This window comes from Maylandia zebra, unplaced genomic scaffold, assembly GCF_041146795.1.
Source record: "Maylandia zebra isolate NMK-2024a unplaced genomic scaffold, Mzebra_GT3a scaffold11, whole genome shotgun sequence".
Taxonomy (NCBI): Eukaryota; Metazoa; Chordata; class Actinopteri; order Cichliformes; family Cichlidae; genus Maylandia; species Maylandia zebra.
This window is the reverse complement of record NW_027490041.1, coordinates 8,979,081-9,001,363: the sequence shown is the minus strand read 5'-3', so window position 1 is coordinate 9,001,363 and position 22,283 is coordinate 8,979,081. Positions and strand designations below refer to the sequence as shown.

The 22,283-nt window shown below is 42.2% G+C and overlaps 2 long non-coding RNA genes across 2 annotated transcripts in view; one reads left to right on the top strand and one right to left on the bottom strand.

Annotated features, from left to right (window-relative positions):
• Positions 1-19,692, top strand: part of LOC143415866 (uncharacterized) — a 350,735-nt gene extending 331,043 nt beyond the window's left edge. Inside the window, exon 2 of the long non-coding RNA XR_013096286.1 lies at positions 12,775-19,692. This is a non-coding gene — a long non-coding RNA (uncharacterized LOC143415866). The remainder of the gene's footprint in view (positions 1-12,774) is intronic.
• LOC143415869 (uncharacterized) overlaps positions 1-22,283 on the bottom strand; it is a 130,370-nt gene that overhangs the window by 70,701 nt on the left and 37,386 nt on the right. The gene's annotated exons all lie outside the window — the stretch shown is intronic.

Genomic DNA, 22,283 nt, shown 5'->3' with positions numbered 1-22,283 from the left:
GAGAGTGTCAGCTTCCTGTTTATAGATACAAAAATATGTAATGTTGTGAACTCTGGCCGCAGCGGCGCAAGAAAAAGGAGAATTACGGGAAGCACTCACAACAGGTAAAATCAAAATAACAAAGTAAAGTACGATAAAATAAAAAACAACAAAAGAACAACACAATATACTTCCCCGTACTGTTACTGCTAACCTCTGTTAACCTAGTAACTCTTACCTTCTAACTGACAGCTGGTCAATAAACGAGCTCCATAAACGCTCCATATTCACCTTTACATGGAATATAAAGGGAAAAGAAGAAACACAGTGCTGTGTCAGCGTTAGACATATAGATATATCCTTGCTTTTAATACATTTGAAGGTGGGTGGGAGAGGTGCTTCTCCGCGTAGTCTACGGTCTCTTTGGGATCGGTAAAGCTTTTCCTCACATCACCATGGGTCACTAACAGCTTTGCAGGGTATAGCAGTCTGTACCTGACGCCGGTCATCCCACGTAGTCTTCCTCTCATATTTGCAAATGCGGCTCTGCGTTTCCAACAGAGGGAGGGAAATCTGGGAGGATGTTTATTTTAAAAACCCTTATACATCAGGTTCTTGTTCTCTGCAGCTTTCAGCAGAATTTCCTCACCAATGTGGTAGTAGTGCAATCTCAAGATGATGGGCCGAGGAAGATGACTTTGTTTGGGACGCTGGCGATTCACTCGATGTGCTCGATCGATGAGTGCAGTGCCGTAGCTCCGCAAACGCACATAACGCACACTGCGTAGGGCACCAAATGGCCGGTAGGGCACCAAAAAAATCAGGGTCGTAAAAAAAAAAAAGTAAACCATATTAATACTATAAATATCATATGCATTAATATGGTTAAACAATACAAAAGCAACATAAAACAATTTTCCCGAGAAAAGGGGTGAATCTGCTTTGTGCCCTGTCTCCAGTCTCCTCCTGGTGCCCCCCCACTCCCAGTGGTCTGTTCTATAATTGGTAAACACCTGTTTGAACATGGCCTCGAAACGGCAACAGGAGTCGGGAGCGGAGAAAAGAAAGAAGAAGAGGAAGCGTGATGAAACTCAGGCGTCGCTTGACGGTAAGGCAATGTTTAAATAATAATAATTTAAAAAGTTCATTATTGTAGCCCTTGCTTGCACGCTCATGTCCGTCAACTCTGTGATAGCTCCTGTTAGCAGTGTTCATACTGTGTTAACAAATGTTGCAAATGATTGATGTTGGGTAGTTTGTTTACGTTGTGGATATGAATATAGAATGGACTACTAAAAGCAACTCATCATGGTCACTCAATTGACGGTTTTCAGATAACGTTAGCAATCGTGACTCACGATTGCTAACGTTATCGTGATTCGTGAGACTAGCATTTCCCTCCTCAGGTTGCTAGCTGGCTAACGTCATGCATGCTACTGATTAACCTTAACTTTGGGATAGGTCAGTGATGCAGTCAAGTATTATTATCAGATTAGACAAGATTACTTTGTATGTTGCTGCATTTCAGGATATCTATAAAGACGCATATCTTATTTATGCCATTGACATCTGAACACATAAATAGTTCTCGTCTTTCTTTAGGTTCATAGATCAAGGGCGACATCTGTTGGTGAAACTGTAATATGAAACCTATATCTTCCAGTAATATAGATTTCCTACTTGCGCATTTATATCAAATTATGTACAGCATGTTTATATTGCCATTTGCCATTATGAAAATCTATACATGTAAAATATAGTTAGTAATTTTTAAATGTACCAGTGACTTACTTAATTTATTAGTCTTATAATGCAATCTTTCGTAGGCCTACTGTAGATTCAAAATTGTATTTCTGTAAAATCCCTGAATATTTTCTCTTGTATGCAGGGTCAATGCTTAAATATGTTCAAGGAGGATCTCAAGGACAGGATGAACCATCCAGTAGTAGTGCCATCCCTGGACATCAACCACCAGCCATTGTAGACCCTGCAACAATCCCTAGCCAAGAAGAACAAGAACCATCAACCACCAGTTCAGGTACAGTTCCATACACAAGTACCACTGAGAGTCCTGTCACTGAGAGACTATCAGAAAGTGACACTGTGGAGACATGTGTGCCCCCTTCAACCGATCCTGCTCTTTGGCCAGCTCACATTGTAGATGCTGATCGTGTTGAAATTGTGCGGAGAAGTCCTTTTAATGTCAGCTCTGATTTTAATTTTCCAAAGGGGCCTGATGGAAGAGCATTTCACACTAGCCTTAAGTTCAAAATTCTTCCCAATGGAGAAAAGGTTCACCGGAGCTGGTTAGTGTACTCACCGCAGAACAATGCTGTGTTCTGCTTTGCATGTAAGCTTTTCAGTGTGAAGGATATAAAGCTGTTCCAATGTTCAATTTTTGTTTCAGTATTTATTTGTAACAGTATTTTTAACCTCCTTTAACCTTATTTATTTGTTTAACTGTCATGTTTGTTGTTATTTAATTAAACAAATTCCACTGAGAAATTCAAAAGTATTAATGTTTTTTTGTTTTTTTTTTCAGTGGCGGGGGGGGGGCACCATAAAGCATTTGTGCTTAGGGCACCCAAATGGCTAGCAACGGCCCTGGATGAGTGGCTTCTCCTCGAGAGATAGCGCCTCCGCCAACAGGTGTGAACCAACTCAGTCATCTTGGGTCCCTCTGTGCCTTCTGGTATTCCTGCAGTTCTTAAATTATTCCTCCTGGAGTGCCTCAAGAGCTCCACATCTCTCATCTAACTTCTTTACCTCCGCAGACAAACGCTCCACAGTGGCCTGGAGAGTGGCGATGGTGTCAGAGTGGTTCGAGGCACAGTCCTGCAGTTCAGTCAAAGTGTTATCATACCTGGCCACGTCGCTTTTTATGTCCGAAATTGAGGGCTGGATGCTCTGGTTCAAGGATGATATCTCGCCTCCTATGGTGGTAGAAATCTCTAATATGCAAGTGTCCAGTGCTAGTTAGTTAGTTCTAGTTCTAGTGGTTAGTGGGGCTTTATTTGATGATTCTAGTGTGTGTTACATTGTTGTCATATTGTTGAGTCGCAGAGCTGTACAGTGTTACAGTTTCTGTAGAGTCTGGTATAAGGAACTCAGATCCCTCTGTGAATAATGTTCACTGAAACTGATCTGTAGTTAATGAACTAGTCAGGATTTACACTAGAGAATGTTTCTGCCATTACATGGCCTGTATTTGTAGAGCGCTTTACTCGTCCCTAAGGACCCCAAAGTGCTTTTTTGCCCAAGGACACAACGACCGAGACGGTCCAAGCCGGGGCTCGAACCGGCAACCTTCCGATTACAAGACGAGCTGCCAACTCTTGAGCCACGATCGGCCCACATATTGTTGTCTTTTGTTGCAGACACCAAGTGTTGAGATCCTGTCTCAACCTCCTACATTCTTCCAGCAGGTTACACATTATTTTTTGTATTTGGAATCAAATATATGTGTCAGTTGGGCCTAGTGCAGGGGTCAGCAACCTTTAACACCCAAAGAGCCTTTTGGACCCGGTTTCCACGCAAAGGGTCAGGGTTCGGGAAAACACTGGGAGCCGCAAATACTTTGTGACATCTAAAATGAAGATAACACTGTGTATATTGTTTTTACCTTTATGCTTTGTGTGAACAACTACAGTGTGTTGCTTATGAAATCCATGAAGTGCTACAGAGAAAATTACATTTGATTTATGTAATGAACACATTTTGAGCTCTTAAAGAAATATAACAAAGGAAAGCTGAACTACAATGATCCATGTAGCAAACACAAACTGTTATATCGCCTTTGGGCTTTTGGAGCCTTGACCTGACTTTTAAAAAAAGCGCGTTCATGCAAACATCGTCGGGTCTGCCGTGATATGTTTACAACGGGACTTCTGCTCCTGAACCTCTGCGCACAGCGTCTGCAGGTAAGGTAACTTTATTTATACCCAAAGGCAAGGTAAATTTGCTTTACAGACAAATGACAGCATTTGACATCCCTTTAAAAACACACATACCTAGTAAATATATAAAACTCACTGTGACACATACTTTAATATTTCGAATCAAAAACAGTTCTTATTTAATTCAGTGACAGCAACGGGGACAAAGCTGTTTTTATAACGCTTTGTCCTGCATCTCGGAAATAGAAACCTCCGTCCTGAGGGAAGAAGCTGAAATTCACCCCTTAGAGGATGGGAACCATTTTTAAGGATTGATAAAGCCATCCTCTGTACCTGCTCAGAGTACAGGGAGGCTAAACAAGACTGTGGCTCACCTATCAGACGACTGGACCATCTCACTATCTGATTCAGAGAGTTTTTCTCTGTGACAGAGGTCTGACCGAACCATGCCACCAAACAAAAGGATAAAACAGACTCAATAAAAGAACGATAAAACAAAGTTAAAATTTTTTGGTCAATGTGGAAATGAACAAGTTTCCTAAGACAATAAAGGTGCTGGTGACCCTTTTTACAAACTGATTTGCAATTTTGATCAAAGTTCAGTTTTTCATTGATTATGGTCCCAAGATATTTATATGATTGTACTTGCTCTATTTTCTGACCTTTAATTAAAGTGACTCCGTGCCCATTTTGTTGTTTCCTAAAATCAACAACCATGTCTTTTGTTTTAGATATGTTCAGCTGGAGATAAGACTCCTCCCACCACTGAACAAAGTCATCAATGACTGGGCCGTGGTTAGTTTCACCCTCTTTCAGTAAGCTGACAATAACAGAGTCATCTGCATATTTAATAATGACCCTGTTTTCATGTCTGCCCTGACACATGTTTGTATAGAGAGTGAATAATAAGGGCGATAGGACGTAGCCTCGAGGAGAACCTGTGGAGGAGAACACTGGGTCAGACAGAACCCCATTTATTCTCACTCTTTGTGACCTGTCAGTTAGAAAATCTAAAATCCAGCCCACCAGGTTTTTCCTGATTTCAAACTGTCCTAAAAGTCTTTTAATTAAAATATGGGGCTGTGTTGTATTAAAAGCCGAAGAAAAATCAATGAAAAGAAGTCTTGCAAAAGTCCCTTTACTCTCTACATGTTTAAGAATCAGATTTAGTAAAGTCAAAAGTGCGTCCTCCACTCCTCTGTTGGGCCTGTATGCAAACTGCATTGGATCCAGCTGACCTTCAGTCTCTTCATAATCACATTTCTGAGGATTTTTTCAAAGACTTTCATTACAACTGAAGTGAGGCAACAGGCCTGAAGTCGTTTAGATTTAGGGACAGGAACCACGACTGCTTCTTTGCAAAGAGAGGGCACATGTTGTGTTTGCAAGGATTTGTTAAAAATAACCTGAAATATAGGCCTGAGTTCATCAGCACAAGATTTAATTAGGCGGCCACTAATATTATCAGGACCTGGCTCTTGTTCACATTGACTGTATGAAAGGCCTTTTTAACATCGCTGAGTTCAATGATAAAGTGCTGAGTATCTCTCAGTTTCTGTTTCAGTTCCCAAATATCCTCGCTGAAATCAGAAGAACTAAAACGAGCAGAAAACATGTTTAAAGCATTTGAAAATCTCTGTCTGAATTAAAACATCTAAAATGACCTGACTGCTGCTCTGGGGATTTTGAAACCCTGCTATGGTTTTCATACAAGTCCAGGCAGACCCAAAAGTTTTTGCAGCAAATTTGCTTTCAAGAAGGTTTTTGTCTGTTTTGCTTTCAAGATCTCGATGTTCATTTCCTTGGTAGCTGTCTGAAAATCGGTAACAGCCCCTCTTTAAAGGCCTGTCTCTTTTTCCTTAAACAGGATTTGACACTTTTAGTGACCCATGGCTTATTGTTAGCGTAAATTTTAACGCGCTTACGGGGTGTAATCATGTCTTTACAAAATACTGCACAGGAGCTAGTAACATCCACCAAAGCATTGAGATCATCTCCACAAGACTGAAGACGGGGCTGTACGAAGTCACTTTATCTCTACAGGACTGTAAGCTGTCGTCTGTGAGGCGTGAGCGTGTTTGTTTGAACACAGTTCACGGTGGAGAACAGCTGCTGACATAATGTGGATCCCAAGATCCATAACTGGCCTACCTGGGGCTGAAAGTCTCCATAAATGCAGGCGTTTCGGCGGCTACACCGGCTTCCACGAGTGTGACGCTTATTTTGAGAAAATAATAGAATATAAATGTATTTTTATATTTCAATATCACAATAATCTTCCAATGTAGAACTACAAGTTAAAAAAGAAGTAACATAAATCAAATCCACTTCAGCTAAATACTTCTCATTTATTTCCATCTTACATGCTGTGACTGCAGCCATTCCCACATCTCTGTGAATGGGACTCATGGACATGGATCAGTGGTTGTTGATCAATGGTCCTGAGAATCTGCATAATTAAGATGAAGGAACGGAGCTCCCAGCCCATCGTTCCTGCAGCTGCTTTCAGTCTTTATGCAAATGTCCTGTTTGTAAGACTGAAACCTGCAGCTGAGACTGAAGACGTCACCTGATGATGACGACACGTTTCTCCCACAAAACGCTGCGTCCAGATGAACAGAAGCAACAGACTCACTTTCCTGGATGATTGAGATGCATCAAGACTTCATTGTGTGTTACTTCTCATTCAGCACAGACACATTATTCCTGTTAGGTCATGTCAGCTGTCACTCAGTACAAGCACAACTGTGAACAACACAAACTTCTCTTCAATGTGTCACAGAAACACTAAGTGTGAGAGCCTGTATGACACACAGGACAGACTGTAAGCTCTGCTGGCTGCACAGCACTTTGTAGCAGTTTTCCAACATGTCCTCCACCCGTGATGTCAGTGGTGGGACCCCAGTCACAGCACTCAGCACCACCTCCTTTAAATGGATTTTATAGCAGTTCCTCCCGTTACTCGGTGCAACGCTTCTTAAATGTGTTTTTGCAGGATAAAACACAGCAGGTGGTGTAGAGAGGACGTCAGCTGACGGAGCAGAGGGAGGCAGACTGTGGATAAATGACAGAGTGAGAGGAGAGCAACCATGACAGAAGCACAGGTGTGGCAGATAGAAGTGGCTTTATAGACACTTATTGTCAGTCCTCGTGCATGCTGTGGAAATAAGTGTCTGTGTCATGAGGTGACATGTGAGCTTATCTTTGGTCAATAAAGCTGAACGACCAGTTTTCACTTTGCTTGTTACGCTTGTTTAGTGACGTCTGGGTTTCTGTGGAGCCCGAATTTTGATGAGTTCTGGTGAAATCATCTGAGATCATCTGAGCATCGGTGAAGAGTCAGCAGAGAAAGTGTGGGACAGAAGTTTGCTTTGGACACATGGACTGAAATCAAAAAGTAACAAACAGGATTTCCAATGGACAGTATGGAGAAGTGAAAGTACACAAAGGCTGTGCTGGAACACGTGTGTTACACTTTTTGACAGCTGAGAACAAAACACAATATTTTGCATCATCTCTGCAGTGTCTCTTCTTTCCTCTGCTGTTGTGCTTTTAGCTCCAAACTGTTTCAAATGGTTTGTCAGCAAGCTGACCTCTGACCTCTGCAGTACTAACTCCTGACCCGTACAAAGAGCGGGCGTTTCTGACCTTTGACCTGCAGCTGTATGTCTCTCAGTCTCAGTTCTTCTCTCCGTCACTGATGGAGCAGGTGTAGTTGCTGCTGACAGTCAGTCGTTTGTTTTCTCAGAGTGAGGCTGAAGTCTGAACTGTTCAGAGCATCAGGTCTCATCAACGTGCGCTGCTGTAACGCCGCTTTGTCCTCTGAGATCACCAGGTATGAAACCTGAGTGCTGACAGAGCAGCATGTTCCCCCTCATTCACCTCCACCACCACAGCCAAGGCATGCTGGGAAACTGAGGACACACAGACGGAGAACTGAAGTGTCTGCTGTGTGTTCATCTCAGAGTCCTCACAGGTGACACATTAGCTCCAGAACACCAAGCCAGGTGTTTGAAGCCTGACAGGGATTCTTCCCATCCAGAGGGAGGATTTAGCTGCACAACAATGAACATTAGTGTGTAGTTTAGAAACACAGACTGTGCCTGCACTGCATCTAGTGAAGAAAAGTGTTACTGCGAGAGAACCAGGCTCCTTTAAAGCAGCTGATATTAAGGTTGAAAAATCAACAATAAGCTGATGTAATCAACGTTTCACAAAATGGTCAGCAGCTAAAATCTGGAGCCGTTCTTTGGTGGTAATTAACAGTTTGTTCTTGTTAGCTAATTATGTCATTAAAGGTAGCAGCAGAAGCCTTGTGTTGAAAGCCCATTCACTCACACATTCACACAGTATGTGTGTGTCTGTGTTACACTGTGGACATCCCTTCTGTTGGAGCGCCATCTTGTGGCAGGTTTAAGAAATGTTCTTCTTGTAAATCCAAACTGATGCACCTCCATAGCAGACTGTGGAGGCTTTCAGTGACATGAAGACTTGATTTATACTGTCATATTCTCCTGTTACACAAAGCACAGCACGCTGAACATGGATGAACTGAAACTCCCAGCATCTGACTGAGGAAAAGCACAAATCATTCTCACACTGACTCCTGCTTGATTTTAGATTTGCTTTCAAATCCTCACACTTTCATATGAAGCACTAAATGGGCTCCAGACTGTTTATCTCAGCTTCCTGTCAAACACACTGCTGCTCACACCGAGGCTCAGTTTACTCCTCCAGCCTGGCTTAACCTGCTGTCTGTTAAAAACAGTCCCACACTCCTCTGTTTAATCCTTCTGATCAGACTCTTTGATTTTGTATTGTTTTTACCTGAAGTTGTGTTTTTGACATGGTTCTGTCTGTGAAATAAAGCTCACACACACACTGCTACAGTCCTTCATACACTTAGAAACGAAGCTGCTCCTTTCCTCAGTGCTGACACATAAAGAAGAGTTGCTTTTATATCCAACACGTCTCTGTTCCAGAAAACAGCTTCAGCAGCCTCTGAGTCTGAACTTGGAGTTGGTTATAAGCCACAGGCCTGTGTGCACAGCAATGAGGAAATATAATGCAGTAAGTGAAACATGGATGTGTGGAACAGATTATCCCAAAGGTTGATTCTGTTCATCTGGACGTTCTCAGTGAAACATTTGGTCTCTCGGTCAGGTGACTCCTTTAGTCTCAGCTGACTGCAGCTTTCCAAACCTTTGTCACTGGATCACTCACTTCATCTCCAACGTGTCCCTGACACAGACAGCTGGAGCCGTTACAGCAAAATCATTGATCATCGTTTTTAGAACATTAGCTGGTGTTGGTGGGCAGGCTAGCAGTGCTAATTGTTAGCACTAGTTCTGCTGCTCTCCCTTTGTCTCTGTTATTGTTGGTCTTTAGTGAACAATAGAAAGTGTCTTCATGAGACTGTTGCCTAATGTTCAAATGTAGATAACACCACCTGCACCAACCTGTTACACAGCACAACCCTCTGGTGTAGCTTTGGCTGGAGCACATATTGGCAGCTCCAGTGACATCACCACTCCATGGTGACATCATCTCTACAGACTGTGGCTGTTACATATCCTCACCTGGTAATAATAAGACTGTCCTCAGCTGCACACAGCTCCAAGATGAACAAACTGAAGTAAATACAAATTAGAGTTACCATAGATTGAAATCTTGTAATCAGAGCTAATTCTTAGTGAAACTCTCACAACATCATATCATGATCCTGGGTTAGTGTCTCGGTCTCAGATCACAACATCAGCACAGGCTTGGCTTGGGTGAGGTATTGAGTGGTTCTTGTCCATGACAGCTGCAGGTACAGTGCCATCAGCCATGCTGCACCACATGTCTGCCCAGGAACATTAGTGTGGCTGAGTCTCATGTAAACATTGTGCTAAAGTGGTGGGAAAGTGGCTGCAAGCTGGCTGCACTGTGTCCAATACTCTCAGTATGATATCCACAAACCTCTGAGTGTCACAGAGTGGGCCTGTGCTCAGCTCACTGTGCCCCATTCAATTCTACTTGCATAGTTTTACAAGTAAAATTAAATATACAAGTTGCTCAATGATAAGTTATTGTAGTAACAACTAAGTCCATGGTTATTATTTGTTAATAGTAGCTTAAAGCTTCTGCACCAATCATGGAGCAGCAGGTTTAGAGCATGTGGATCTACAAAAGTAAGTCCCAGTAAGATGGGCTGAGCCTTACATACTAGAAGAAACATGTCATTCCCAGCAGATGAAGCGCCCTTTAAAGCAGGATCTCACTTTAAACCTAAAGAACTTGCTATGAGCATGCAGTGCATTCATGGTTATTATTCATACGATTGTGGGGAGCTAATAAAGTGCAACTATCACATTACATTTTATTATTAAATTGTTGTTAACAATCCCTTCACTTCTGCTTATCTAATTCATGGTTGCAGGATGGCTGACAGCTTCCATTAGGCAGGAGGTAACGTCCATTCTGGCCACAGTGCAACCCACAATGTGTAACTGACACTATTATATTGCATTATGTCACATTGTTACATCTTTTTAATAAATGATGACAGTCAGCTGAATTTGCTGCCCCCTTGGTGGAGGACATCAGGATCAGCAGCTGCTGCTCCATCACAAACACCACAGAAGAAGAACAACACTGGATCAGATTATCTGGACGTGTTTGACAGGGACAGTGTTCATGTTCATGGACATCAGGACAAAAACAGACGATGGAAACCTGCCAGATTTGAGCTAAACTGCTCCTTTCCATGTGTAGTCCCTGGGAGGTCACATAACCAACAAAGACACACAAGCTGTGTCCCAAAACGTCGGCTGCATCCTCCGGAGGCCGCATTTGAAGGCCGATGACGTCACAGCCAGGCGACGAAGGCTGTCCCGATTCCTCGAATCCTTCAAATGCGTCCTTCATTCCCCCGAGTTTGAAGGATGGGTCGGGTGTGTCCTTCGTGGCCCACCATATCCCAGAATTCATAGCGCGGCCCAGCCAAATTTCAGCTGCCAACAATGGCGGCCGCTACTAAGTTTTAAAATTTAACGAGGGAGTACTACTTACTTACAATGAATTCCTTACACTATATAATTTTCCCGTCAGTGTTGGGGAATTCTCAATGGTGCTTGGTGCCATACCCTCAGGGACTTTAATGTTATATAAAAACACTGACAGCTCAATATCTGCCTCAGTCACTCTCCCTGATCCAGCTGAGTCAGCAGTGGGAAAAATCTGCTTTTCACAGGAACTTGGTAACAGCAATAAGAGAATACGTAGTTTATTCCAAGAAGATATCATGTCTCTCCCATATATAGAATATCTTACTGGAACCGACATGTTCCAGATATCACCTGGAAGACAGTCTGGATGATCCCATAAATATCTAATTGTGAACAAGGTGAAGGAAATCTCATATAAAATTCTTCATAAATGTGACCCAGCCAGTCACTATATGGTAACATTTAAAAGAGACATAAATACTAATTGAACTTTCTGTGGGGATCATCCAGAAACTGTGGCACATCTCTTTTGGTTCCTCTACACAGAGAGTCTGGAAGAATTTAGCAGTTTTGTTATTGTCCATATTTTAAGGGAGTTTTCTTTACGATGGGAAATGTTTTATTCTGTTTCTTTAAGTTCCCCAGGAAGAATGATAAATGTTTTTTATAAAAATTTGTTAATACTTTTAGCTATTTTATATCCATAAATGTAAGTTTATTAATAAAACACCATATTTCTGCCGTTTTATAAGGATATGAATTGTACATACAATCAATTTCAGACTCAACCAACAAAAAGCCTCTCAGAACAATATTTATATGTTGATTTTTTTCGCCTACTCATATCATCATTTTTTTACTCCTGGTTCTGTATGTTCATGTTCTGTTCTTTTGTAAACTTCATCTGTTTGTATGTTGTATACTCATTGTGTTTCAATAAAGTTCGATTTAAAAAAAGGTACGTTCTAAACGAAGCTTCAGACGTCACTGATCACGTGACTCTGGCCAAACGAATCAAGCCTGGACACGGTGCTTCTGAAGCAGCGCGTTGATCTTTCTGACACACGCACCGGAGCGTCAGCTTCAAGCGGACCATCACTACGTCTCACATCTAAAGGTGTCAAGGTAACTTTGAACTGAGTTCAGTCAATCTGGAGTTTTTCCAAGTTTTCTGTTGCTCTCTGTGAGAGAAGAGCGTTAAAGGCGGGGCTCTCCAGAGTCCAGCAAAACAGGAAACCACAGCTGGGTGTGTGTAAGTGTGCAAACCAATAGAATGCATCGTGGTGGGGGGGGCATCACGGGCAAGAAAAAAATAAAAGAATCGGTCGTACCCATGCTTCCCCGACGTCATGCCAGCGCATATTGGGAAATTCGTAGGCACCGATCGGTTTTCTATCAGCCATTTGCTGGGAGTAAGGGCGCCCTCCGTTTGCGAGGTGCGCCTGCTGCTGGCGGCACAGGGAGGAGAGGGCGGGGCGGCGGGGAGTCTCTGGCTGGCTGGAGCGGCATCTAATAACCAACTCGCAAAACAAAATAAAAACAACAAACTGAAGAAAATATAATCTGATCAAACATTATTCAGCTTTAAATATTGTTCAGCTTTAAAGTTACTGTGCAACTGTGTAATAAAAATGTGCTCACGACTTTGGCCTTGAGAGCGATAAGAAGCGATCGCCTCATCCTGCAGGTGAAAGATATCTGCAAGCGAAGAGACTAGAACACCCAAGGCCGCTTTCCTTTTATGGAGTTGTTTTTCTGCTAATGCAGCACTTTCCTCACAACCCCCTCCTGTAAGTTTTAGAGAATATATACCCATCCTCACAGCAAATATTAGGAATCTCCTGATGTGAGCTGTGTTGAGAGGTTGTCTCTGTCTCAATAAAAGTTCACTGATTCCCCATCTGCTGCAGGTGTCCGGTTGTCTTCATTCTCCGCCAGCCTGGTTAAGTCAATTCCTCCTTAACATCTAAAAGAACCTATTTAATGAAGGAAGACGGGTTCACTTTGTGTTTAATATTATTCTATTGCTGTTGTTGTTTTTTTATATCCTTCAATTGGCGTCACGAACAGGATGCGCTCCAGGTCAACTGGAACGGATGGGAGGAAATCGGCCGTGGTCTGAGTGAACGGAGTTTGGACAAAAAGCTGTGTGCACACAAAAACAAGGTAAGCAGACCTTTTATTTCTGCTATATTGAACATTATAAAAATACTTAGTGTCCAAACTCCTAGTAATTCATAACCAAAATTGTCTGGCTTACTTAAGGCTTGTTGAGAATCAGACAAGTGAATAAGAGATAAGTGAATAAGAAATAAGTGAATAAGTGAATAAAGATAAGAGTGAACTGAGGTCTGACCACGGTTGCAGCCGACGGGTTGCTCTCCGGTGTCGGATAAATACCTCAGTGCAGGTCTGGGACCTTGAAAGGGTTTATTAGTAACGCCTTTCTAAACAAATTAAAAGGTTAAAGGCCTTGAGAATATTTTTTAGTAATATTCTCTAAACTACAGAAGGGTTAGGAAGGCCCAGAGGACTTTATTAGAAAAGATCCTCTAAAACTTAAAAAGGAGAAGTACTGGTTGGAGTCCAAAGGAGGGGTCCCTTTGATCAATAGGAGAAAACGGATCTCTTCTTAAAACCCCGATGATTTTAGTGTTTTAAATGTTTTGATGTTCTGTTTGATATTGGACACACATAAATACACGCTGAATGCTTGCTGTGGAACACTGGGCAGGACAGTTTGGTTCTCCGTTGTTCACAGATTACACAATTAAAGGAACTAGGTTCCTCTTTTGGTTAAAATAATACACCACACATAGAATTTTTTTACACATTTATTACATACATAAGGAGGGTAATGAGTGACTGCAGGTAATGTATGAAGTGTGAATGAGACGTGTGAACAAGGTGACAACCAACTAGCACCCCTATCAGGAAGCTCTAGGCAAGGTTACCCGCCAGACTCCGGTTTGGTAGAAGCCTGGTAACACCTGAAGGGATATTTCAGTGCTGACTCACCTTTAAAGCAGCGCCCCAGCTGTTAGTGCCTAACAGAGGCAGAAACCCAGCTGGCCCAAATTCTCCTTTAAAATCAATAAATAGAACATAAATTACCGGTGTGTGTAAATAAGTTGTATAAATCTGTTAGATCTGAAACTCCTGCTAAAAAACTTCCTCTCTACAACTCTTTTCTCTTCTCTCCCTCTTTCTCTCAGTTGGGATTCTGTGTGTGTATGTGTGCTGGAGAAATAAAAAAAAAGGAAAAGGGTCTCTCTCTCTGTCTCTGTGAGAGGAAAAAGGTGGGGGCCGAGTGAGCCCGCGGGGCCGAGCGGGTCCGCGGGAGCGAGCGTGTATGCTGTATGAGGAAGAAGGGAGTGAGAGGGAGCGAGTGAAAAGAGTAATCGAGTATTTGGTGATTTTTTTTATTATTTCAGAGGCACTGGGTAAGAGTTTTGACTTTAGCTGTGAGAGTTGTGAAAAGAGCAGGTTTTTCTTTTGTTGTAGACTGTGAGTAATCGGTGTTTTTCTGCCTATTGTGCTGCGTGGAAGACACAGAAGTGTAGAAATGTTTGTGGTTTATCTTTGTTTGACGTTTTATATAGAGTTGGTTGATTCAGGGTGATTTCTCCCGTTTAAGGGAGGAGTTGCATTGTGGTTATGTTAAAGCTTTGCTGTAGGGGTATGTGTGTGATTTTGTGCTGGCTTCGCATGTTTAAATGGATGCATAGAAGTTTGTCAGTGAGAAATTGTTATGGTGGGGTTTTAAAGTTAGTAAAGAGTCAAACAACGCCCACTGTTTTAAAAAAGGCCCAAAACATCATAAAAGACACCTCACATCCTGGCCACTCCCTGTTCGAACTGTTGCCCTAAGGCAGACGGTACAGGGCAATCAGAGCAAGGACTAATAGACTCAAACACAGCTGTTATCCAACTGCAATAACACATCTGAATACTACAAAAATGTCCACCATGCCACTCTTGTGTTAATCTATGCACGGTCTGAAGCATGACGGTGGGAATACTTAGTATTTTAAGTATTCTATCTATTTTATTGATTGAATTTTATTGTTTTTTTATATTTGATATTACTAGGGATGATGCAATGATCGGGGACCATTCTTAATGTCGTCGGTCTCATGACAATGACAATAAAGTTTTTGATTTTGATTCTGATTCTGAAATACACCCTCCTCAAGAGTTCAATGATTTAGGCAGTTATGTTTATACAAATACTAAATGTATGTTTAGTGTCTTCATACAGGTGTTTTTTCTTAACCTGGAAGCCTGAGTACGGCAGCAGAAGACAGGCCAAGCTTTGGCTAAAATTCACGGCTGGACACCAGAGTTGTCCTCACCCCTCCCGGTAAAACAAAAAAGAGAGAATGTAGTTTGAGGCGGGTTTTTCTCGCTGAACTGCTCTGGGTGCTGTGTCCCTGGATCTCACCAGTGTTAACCTCTGGCGGAAGACATGGAGAAAAGGAAAAGATGTTCCTGGTAAATCACTGAAACAAATAAAACCACACACAACCAGAGAAAGATATGAGAAGGGTGAGGAACAGACACGTGTGCGTGTTAGAGAAATGCCTCGTTTGAGAAAAAGTTAAAGTAACCCATATACAGACGCACCCATACATGCAATGAAGAAACAGCTTACATACATGTGCACGTACATGCAAGGTTAAAGTAGCGACACTTAACATACACCTGTTTTTAAATGATATAGTTTATACATTACTGACAATTAAACGCTTTGGGTTGCAGGACAACAACGTAACGTCAAAAGACAAAGACACTGGTCTGAGGATTAAGTGAGGACACGACAAATTTAGTGGTTAAAAGGGTCGACTTGGGACATGTTTTTGTTGATTGTTTAAGACAAATGACTACTGAATGATAGGAAATTCCTTTTTAGGTTTCTAAACAGGATCTTAAGAATTTTAACACGTACCTGTGTTGTCCTGTCAACTTGAGGGGTTATGAGTTGATTATATGGTGAAAAAAAAAAAAAACAAAAACAAAAAAAGGGGGGAGACGAGATCTCGTTGTTTCTCCCCTCTCGGGATAACACAGCCAACACAGCACAGCCAACACAACATCATTTTCCTGTTCGCCTGTTTTGTTTTGTTTTTGTTTTTTCTGAGAGCCGAAGCTGACCTGGACTCCTACCCTCCCCTCTACCATCGTTGCCCTCTCCGCGACCATCTTTGACCCTTTGACCCCTGAAGGCCACAGCAGCTGGACTCACAACAACAACTTGAGGATGTCAACAGTGCTGCAAAAGAGTGATCTCATGCAGCAGAGACGGAGAGCACTAAACCTAAAGCCCGTTTCACTACACGGGGGAAATTCCCAGGCTGCGTCAGCTGACAGAGCTGTGACGAGACGCGCATTAAGCCCGGAGGAAAAGGGACGGTGAGCAGAAGGATGCTGACCTCTGAGAAGAGCCGAACAGCAGAGCTGCAGAAGGCCGTGGAGCAAAGTAAGGACAACATAAACAGACCCAAAGAGGAGGGGAGGACCCTAGGCCATGCGTCAGGCCGCTGGTTTACCTAAACTACAGAACAGGAAGGTGATGAACACAAACATATACCAACACACGAACACACACTTCTGCATGCGCCTACTTAGAATGAAGGGAAACACACACATGAACACTTATGCACTTGTTGAGGGAGTAAAAACTGATACATACCCATGCACTAAAATCAAAATGTTGATTTAATTTACTAAGAAGTGACACACAATGCTCCAGCTGCTGCAATGAAGAATGCTTTACTGACAAAGGCTCAATGCTGCACACAACAAAGTCAAATACAGAATTTGCTATAATAATAAGCCCAGAGGGCATTTGTGTGGTCTGGGGAGCAGAGTCCGGAGCGGTTTGGTTATGAAAATGATGCCCGTGCGAGATATCTGGGGCTTAAGGCCTCGACTTAATTGTTTACTCTACACTAAAAAGAAAAGAAAACACTCTGAGCAGTGGTGCAGAGTGAAAACGAGGAATTAACAGTGTGAGTTTTATTTCAGAGCGCCACGTCATTGTGATGGAGATTTAATAAAGGAGGAACACACGGACAAAGAAGAAGAGAAGGGGGGGCAGCCCTTGAACGCGATTGCCTGAGGCATTAAAGTTCTGTACTAAATTCTGGTTTCCAGTGTGAGAAAAGTCACGCAGTGCCAGTAGTAGAGCTAGGTTGAGTGATGATTCTAAATTACTGTAAGTAAATCATCGTACACCGTTCAAGTTTCATGATAACGGGGATCTAGACTTTGTTGAACCCTAGGCAATTTGAACAGGTAAAAGTCGAGTGACCAAGTAGCAGTTGAATAAAAGTCATTGAATAAGTGTTGAAATAAACTGGCAGAATTAAGAGAATTAAAACATTTCAAGAGCTCAACTTACTTAATGGTTCAATTTTGTTTCACGAACGCAAAACATATAGGTTTATGAATATGAAAAGGTTGAGGTGGTGTTGATTTGACTCTGTGTAGGTTTAGGTTGGTATTTTTATTGATGGGAAGAATATTCAGTGACAAGTCCTAAGACCCGGGCGTCTGCATTTTGTTTTTGTTATTTTTCATTTTATTTTGTTTTATATTTACTGATTTTTGTTTGTGAATCTTTTCTTTAAGCAGATCTGCACATCGGAAATTACAAGCATTACACGTCGGCGAGAAAATTGTTGTAAGTGAGTTTCTCCGCATTGAAATGGGTTCTGGAGGAAACACTTGTGGGGACAATTAGAAACGAGAGTCCCTGTTTAAAAAAGGATTCAGCGAGGTAATCCAAACTCAAGTTCTTGTTTCTTTTTGAGATGACGTCATTTTGCTGAGTGTGGAAACTAGATGCGACGACAGGTTTCACTATCAGCAAAGAACGGATGAATGGATGAAAGACTGGGAATAAAAACAAACGGACTGACTGGTAAAAGATGACAAGACTTGACCATGACTCAAGGTTAACCACCTCCACCTAGATAGGATAAAAGGGTGGATGAATTTATGTGGGTTTCTTTTACAGGAGTAGAAGGATGACAAAATATTCGAGGATGAGTGAACCTGTAAATGCCATTTTTGTGTCTTGTGTTGCTTACAGAGGTAACTGCGCAGCGTTACCATTTACATTTTCTTCCCTACAGGGTTACAGTTTTAATGTTTTTCTATTACAGGATTTCTGGGCGGATGTGTGAAGAAACGGTGTTTATGGGTTAGGAGTTGGGGATGCTATTACACTGTATTCTGGTGAGAGTGTTGGGGGAGACACACCCTGTCTTGAAAACTGTGATTCTTTTACAGGAAATGTTTTATAGCACCTATGGAATGAGGATGCCTGACTACGGTCAATGTGCTGCTAATGTTTGCTTTGCTTTGGTGAGAGGGGTGCAGTAGAAAACAGACAAGTGACATGAAAACAAGTAATAATAACAAATAACAAATTTGGGGACAGTTTGACCTAGAGCCCACTAACTGGCCATTAGGGGCTCTCTCTCTCTCTCTCTCTCTCTCTCTCTCTCTCTCTCTCTCTCTCTCTCTCTCTCTTGGAATAACATTGCCCAAAGGGTGAATAAAGCAAATTGTGGCAATAATAGTGATTTAATGATTGGAGAAACCTGAACATGATACTTGTCTGTTGAGCTGAATCGTTTATTACTCTTATGATTTTCCGGTGGGACTATGAAGATTTTTTGGTACAGATTGCAGGTTGTTGCTCTTTAACTCCTAGAACACGCCCTTGGCGAGGTGGGGGGAACTGGACCACCTTTCTCTGCCCCATCATCCTCTATTAGACGACATCCAAGCTAAGTAAACATGTCTTGGCCCTTTCCCCCTGAAATGACAGGCAGGGAAAGATGTTGCGTCTTTGTTTGCTTCCTGGCCCTGGGTCTCATTCCCATTGGCATAATCCTGATCTGTGAAGGGCCCCCGACACTTCTGACACCTTCAAGTTCAAAAGCTTCGCCCCCTTCTGACAGTCCCAATCTGACAAATGTAGCCCCTAGGGTCTTGCCCACCACTTCCTCTCCAGTTTTACCATATTCACTTTTGAATGTCCTTAGCAGTTACCGTTCTGGGTTTATTTTACGGTTGATTTATTCTTTCACATTTTCACGTTTATATCTCTCATTATTATAGTATACTCTGTACTCTCCACATTTTTATCATTACTTATGCTTTTTGGTTGCTGAGTTACAGGAACTGTTAATTTTGTGTCACTACCCTGGTTGCACTAACTCGTTGTATCCGTGTGTGCAGGACAGCTGTTACTGCTTTCGTCGGGAACCGAGACTGCTTGCAGCCGACCCCTGGGCAGGGTGGTGCCTGGACTCTTTTCTCCTCATCTGCAATGACAGATAAAGACAAATGATAAGACCCGAGGAGTTTTTCGAGCCAGGCTTCGACACGTCTCTGTGTTCCTTTGAATGTTACTTATTTTTGTGTGTTGACCCATTTAAGATGGGTCAAAAGGGGGATTTGAAGAAAATATAATCTGATCAAACATTATTCAGCTTTAAATATTGTTCAGCTTTAAAGTTACTGTGCAACTGTGTAATAAAAATGTGCTCACGACTTTGGCCTTGAGAGCGATAAGAAGCGATCGCCTCATCCTGCAGGTGAAAGATATCTGCAAGCGAAGAGACTAGAACACCCAAGGCCGCTTTCCTTTTATGGAGTTGTTTTTCTGCTAATGCAGCACTTTCCTCACAACCCCCTCCTGTAAGTTTTAGAGAATATATACCCATCCTCACAGCAAATATTAGGAATCTCCTGATGTGAGCTGTGTTGAGAGGTTGTCTCTGTCTCAATAAAAGTTCACTGATTCCCCATCTGCTGCAGGTGTCCGGTTGTCTTCATTCTCCGCCAGCCTGGTTAAGTCAATTCCTCCTTAACATCTAAAAGAACCTATTTAATGAAGGAAGACGGGTTCACTTTGTGTTTAATATTATTCTATTGCTGTTGTTGTTTTTTTATATCCTTCAAAACAGATATTATGATACAGACTTATAATCTGCACCCATGTTTTTTCTAAATTCTATAAAGTGAGCGCGAGAGCCCTCGGTGCGCCTGCGCGCTGCTGAAGTCAAAGTAAACTTTATTGTCATCTCCGCTACAGACAGTCCAGCATATAGAGAGACGAGACGACGAGGCTGCAGTTACAGCGGTGCAAGTAAACAAACAACAAATATAAGAAGAGTAAGAAAATAAATCTACACTTTAGGACTCGGGGTAAAGGATCAATAACAATTTAATTTATAATTTACAGTTTGATGATTTAAAGTCTCACACAACCCGTCAAAAGGGGCGGGGCCGGCTGCTTCCAAGTAGAGCACATTTCATTTATAATGATGTAAATCCAAGCCCATCATGGATTCACGATCTGAATCCTGGGTTGTGTGAAATCCCAGAAATCAACCTTAGACAAAGTGAATCTGTGAACTAAGGTGTAGGTCTGTTAGGCAGGGCCGTGCAGAGAGGTTTAAAGGGGCGGGTGCTCAAAGTTAAAAAGGGGCACATTGAACCAGGCTGAATAACAACAACACACTTTCATCAAGAATCTAATATGGGCAACAAGGCAAAGCAAACGTAGCCGATGCTTTACCTGATGGGTACAATGTTGCTGTTGAGGGGTTGCTGTGGATAGTGCTGGAGGGCAGGCAGGGCTGGACTGGGACAAAAAATCGGCCCGGGCATTTTGACTGGAGACCAACCCACCAAAAATGTGACGTCATTCATGGATAAAACCGCAAAGGATTCTGGGAACTTTTGGCAAGAGGTACTAGCGCATGCAGGCTTTCAATTGAACTCAGTTACATAGCGATAAAAAGAAACACAAAAAATGGCAAGAAGCTGCTGTATTATTAACTGCAATAGCCGGTGTTGTGCCAAAAAGTGATTTATTTGCAAAGAAACTGATTGCTCGTATTTAAATTGCTATAAGTAACTTGTTGGGCTATAATATGTGAAACATATGTCAAATGCATCCCTCATGGATGACACAAAGTCATACTGAGCTACAAACAACATTAGTGTAACAAGGTAGAAGCCGCAATCAGTCTTTGGCAGTGACTTTTATATAACCTTTATTTCTGCCGTAAAAAAAATCTAATTAACATTAAAAATGTATTTTGTAAGAAGTAGTTGGACAGCAGAAATGGCTCAAATATTACAATTATTTTTCCACTACTAATTAATTACCGTTGAGCTCAAAGGTTATATTAATACACGGTTAACGAATGTGTATTTATGAAGACGATTTGTGAGACGAACAAAGGTAAACTTACCTTTGTTCGTACGATGGTCTTTCGGTGCATTTCAAGGTCCTGTACCCATCCGTCGGTAAACTACCTGGGCTTGTTGCAGTGACCTGAAGTTACTAAACTTCATGAGTGTATGCACTCACTCCAAGAAGCGTATAATTATAAATCTGAGCGTGGTGAAAGTTGGGCAGCACGCTAACGTCTTTTGTCCCTCTGTGTGCTCGTAAGGATCTGACCCTTTCACTCCTTTGATTTTTCCTCGTATCTTTTCTTTGTCTTTTCGTCGAGTCTGTCTTTGTACGGACCGGCATTGTTCTCCGTCGTTTTGTACATACCTTTTTTGTGCGGCAAAGAAAAGACAAGAAGGTATTGGAACCGGAGAATGAACGTTTTGCGGTGCTGCAATTGCAAATGCTTGTATTTGATGCGGTACTTGGATTGTTTTGCCAGGAGTTCCCGGCATGCAATGCATTCCCAATGCACATGGCCTTGTCTAGATTCAGATGCTCTAAAACTCCGGAAAGCAAGTTTACAAAGTACTGCCCCGTGGATGCTTCGCACCTCACTATGGAGACAAGCCTCTCCTGCACAGACTCAGTAACATACCTGATGATTACTGAACACTGATCATAACCTGTGATGTCTTGGGTTGTGTCTAGCTGAACAGAAAACATCCCAGCTTTCTGGACATCACTGGCGATGCTCTCTTGAAGGAGATGGCCAAGTGCATCAATCACTGAGTTGACAGTTGTTTTGGAGAGTAGGGTGATGAGAGATCCTCTACCTCTTGATCCACTGGTCTGATGCAACTTCTTGCTTTTTTCAATGCAGTCATTCAAATGTTCTCCAAGGCACATATCATACTTGCCTAATAACACAATCAGTTCCAGAAAGTTACCATGATCGATGGTGTTATCACCTAAAGTGTATGCAGCCTCATTCTCCACATGCCTATAGCTGAGTCCCCTCTTCCCAAGTACTTTGATCACATCCACTATACGCTCTAAAACTTGCCGTCTCTTTTTCACTTGTGCTCTGTGAGCTGACAACTGACTGCCAGCAAACGAGCTCCTGATGTTGCCTTTTGAGCACCTTAAGAAAAAAGCTTCAGCACAGGTCTGGTGTGTAGTGCTCTTTTCATGCTCCTCTGTGCGCAGATGTAT